At 47.8% G+C, this 3,992-nt stretch overlaps 1 non-coding gene across 1 annotated transcript; it reads left to right on the top strand.

The window, feature by feature from the left end:
- Positions 1-1,961: 1,961 nt before the first annotated feature.
- trnaa-cgc (transfer RNA alanine (anticodon CGC)) lies at positions 1,962-2,033 on the top strand. The gene has a single exon. It is a non-coding gene; the product is annotated as a tRNA-Ala (tRNA).
- The last annotated feature ends 1,959 nt before the right edge of the window (positions 2,034-3,992 follow it).

The following is a 3,992-nucleotide window of genomic DNA, read 5'->3' as shown; positions in this document are numbered from 1 at the left end:
TCTTGCTTTGGATAGAAGCTGTAACCATCAGATGACTGCTTATCCGTCTCTCCCTCTCGCCGTCCTGTCCTTCTATACATTCAAATGTAAAACTAGAATTGTTTACACCAATCATTTCATGCAAACTCTCCCTGATCTTTATTTGTTATTCACATTCCTATCAGAACTGCTCATGGTATGTGCGGACACAAGATGCCTGGACCTCAACATGCCCAAAGTCTACATATTCTCAACATATTCTCAACACATTCTCCACATATTCTCAACATATTCTCTACACATTCTCCACATATTCTCAACATATTCTCAACATATTCTCAACACATTCTCAACATAGTAGCAACACATTCACAATGTCGCCTGTTATCTTCTGCAAAATGCTTGAACCCTGCAATTTAAGCAGCTTTCAGCATCACCTCGCTCAGTCTGACCTTCTGTATTCTGGATAAGTTTTAACTCGGCCATTTCATGATCCTCAGCGACTATCCTTCGATTCCCAGAGATATTATGTTTATAAGCGCGTGTTGTTTATGCATTAAGATGACTAATGTAAACGTGAGTGGTTTCTATGGTTTATATTTTGAAAACTCCTAATCTGAATGTACGCTCCATATGCTGAAAATGCCTAATCTTACACCAAGGCGTCTCTTCCCTCTCTCCCACTCGCCGCCCACGGAACGATGAATCATCTGAGGCTCCACAGGCATTAAATTGTCCCGGAGAAGGACTTCATCCCACGGTGGCCTCAGCAGCTCGGCTCATAGCAGCCACCGACTGACCGGAATGTGTGACGGTCCAATGTCGAGCGAGCAATCCCAGTTCTCGGTCCTGTTTGACGCTCTGTCATTCATACAACTCACTTTATGATTCAGAGGCTGGAATTCAGCGGACAGGCGTTTAGAGTACACAGAGGTAAGAATAGGTTGGATGTTAGGCGGTTCTTCATTTCCCAGCGATCAGTGAGTTTTTGGAATGCATTGCCGGCCGGTGTGGTGGGTGCTGCCTCTCTCTCTGCCTTCTTGAGGGATCTGGACCGGTTATTAACTGGGGCAGAGATCGCATCATATAGAAGGTGGGTGGTTTTACAGTTAACCTACACATGGTCACTCTCATGTCCTGGACTGGTTTCGATCGCCTGAAGATGTCGGGGAGGAATTTTCCAGAAATTGGCCCTGTATTTTTTCCGGTTTGTAACCGCTCCAAGGTTTGTAACCGTTTCCGGTGGGTGGGACAGGATTGATGAACCAGCTGGTCTTTTCCTGACCATCATGCCCGTCAGTCACCTCAGCTCGTCAAGTTGTTTTTTTGTTGAAGTGATCTTTAAACACAAACTCACACCTGGCCCTTTATAGTGAAATGAGATTCAATGCTCTCCACGCCTCACCTTGCCCTCCTCTGAAGCTGGAGGACTGGAAATATTCTTGCCGGCCTCTGCCACAATGTGCCTGAACATTTCTCGTCCCGTCCAACGGTAAGCAAAGTGATTGATAACGGGAGCGTTCGAAAAAATGCGCCCTGAAATGGGAAGGATGGTTACAGCACAGTTCAAGGAGTCTCTCCCCACTTTCTCAGCCTATCTTCTCAACTCCCCGTTTCTCATCAGACTAAGTGCCGAGGCCTGTTTTCTTCCGTTCACCAACAGTTGTATCAGGTCCGCATACTTCACCTTGAATTGTCTGGTTGGAGCAGAAAACGAAATGATTTTAAGCCCAGTGCACAAAGTGTCAGCACCCACCACACCAGCCGGCAATGCAATCCACAGATTCACTGCTCTCTGGGAAATGAAGAACCGCCAAACATCCAGACTATTCTTACCTCTGCGTCGTCGAAACGCCTGTTCCCTGCTCCTCCCCAATCTTTGAAACTGGAAATAATCGATCACGTGGCAGACCCACCATGGGTGGTCTCATAAAAGGAGGGCAGTCAGTTCTTCTTTCCCTGGGTAGCGATTTATTCCATCTGGGGATGTAGCTCAGTGGTAGAGCGCATGCTTCGCATGTATGAGGTCCTGGGTTCAATCCCCAGCATCTCCAAAAATATTTTTCATCAGAATTACTCACGGAAAGGCGAATCGAGCTTTCTGAGCGCAGCGAGTTCCATCTTCTGAGGCTCCACAAGCATAAAATTGTCCCGGAGCAGGACTTCATCTCACGGTTCCCTCAGCAGCTCAGCTCATCGCCGCCGCTGACTGACTGGAATGTGTGACAGTGCAATGTCGAGCGAGCAGTCACAGCTCTTGTTTGACGCTGTGTCATTCATCCATCTCACTTTATGATTCAGAGGTTGGATGTCAGCCTCGTCACTGACTATTGGTAATTGTATTTTATTATTTCCGCTGACTTTTTTTTTGGAAAGTTCTAAGTAAAGACGAGCAGCAAAGACCGTGATCTGAAGCAGAGGTTGAACATTGTGAGCGCGTGTGACGACTGGGCATCACGTTGTCAGAGAGAGACAGAGCGGAAAGCCCACTTTTTTATTCTAAAGTTGAAAACCCTTTGCTGAGGGGGTGTAGCGCAGTGGAAGAGCGAATGTTTTGCGTGTGTGGTATCTCCGGTTCAATCCCCGGCATCTCCAAACGCTGTGGATTTTGAAAGGATCTTTTTGTCCTCACCTCACCTTCACACACCAGGACAGGAAAGGGATTCTGTCCCTCGAGAAAAAACGAACGCTCTGCACACGATACACTGGAATGGAAGCACGCACGCAGCTTTGAAATGGCTGCCATCCCGGGGCTGGAGAGCGTGCCCAGTAATAATAACAGAGAAAATCGGATCACGAGTCGGCCATTCGGACCCCCGAGCCTGCTCCGCCATTATATATGATCATGGCTGATCCTCGATCTCAATACCATATTAACGCTCTCTCTCCGTGCGCTTTGATGCCTTCTGTGTGTAGAAATCTGTCTTTCTTAAATATATTCAGTGATTGGCCTCCACAGCCTTCTGTGGTAGAGAATTCCACAGGTTCACCACCCTCTGAGTGAAGAAATAGATTATTCACAGTTTCACAGATCCGGGAGGAGCAGCGGACAGGCGTTCAGGCGACACAGAGGTCGGAATAGGCTGGGTGTAAGGCGATTCTTCTTTTCCAACAGAGTAGTGAGTCTCTGGAATGCATTGCTGGCTGGTGTGGTGGGTGCTGACTCTCAATTTGCCTTCTCGAGGGATCTGGACCAGTTTTTGACTGAGGCAGAGATCGCATCATATCGAAGGTGAGAGGTTTTACAGTTAACCCACGCATGGTCAGTGCGATCCACTGGACTCAATTCGATCGCCTGAACGAGTCGGGGAGGAATTTCGCAGAATGTCCCCTCCTTATTGGCGCTGGATTTATTTCTAGATTGTAACCGCTCCCAGGAGATTACAAGTTTCCGGTGGGTGGGGCGGGTGGTGTAGGTGGGAAGTGTCTGGTCACGATGCTCCAGGCATGTGGGGCAGGATTGATGAACCAACTGGTCTTTTCCTGACCATCATGTCCGTCTGTAGCCCCAGATCGTCAAGCTGTTTTCAGTGAAGTGATCGTTAAACACAAAATCACACCTGGGGCAAGTCCTGCATCCGTCTATAGTGAAATTATACTCAATGCTGTCTGTGTCTCACCTTACCCTCCTCTGAAGCTCAGGGACTCGAAATATTCTTGCCGGCCTCTGCCACAATGTGCCTGAGGATTTCCCGTCCCGTCCAACCGTAAGCAAAGTGACTGATAACGGCAGCGTTCGAAAAATGTGCCCTGATATCGGAAGGATGGTTACAGCACAGCCAAAGGAGTCTCTCCCCCTCTCCCACCCTTTCTTCTCAACGCCCCTTTTCTCATTGCTCTGAGTGCCGAGGCCTGGTTTGTTCTGTTCACCCATGATTATATCAGGTCCGCAAACTTCATGTTTAATTGCCTGGTTGGAGCAGAAAAGGAGACGAATTGAAGCCCAAAAAAAAACCTTATGTGGACTGATAAATTGAAGGAGATCAGCTCTTCGTTGGCATTTTTTCTTGTCT

The sequence above is a fragment of the Heptranchias perlo genome, unplaced genomic scaffold, assembly GCF_035084215.1.
Source record: "Heptranchias perlo isolate sHepPer1 unplaced genomic scaffold, sHepPer1.hap1 HAP1_SCAFFOLD_43, whole genome shotgun sequence".
NCBI classification, from domain to species: domain Eukaryota; kingdom Metazoa; phylum Chordata; class Chondrichthyes; order Hexanchiformes; family Hexanchidae; genus Heptranchias; species Heptranchias perlo.
The sequence above is the reverse complement of the archived record's forward strand: the minus strand, read 5'-3'. Positions and strand labels throughout refer to the sequence as shown.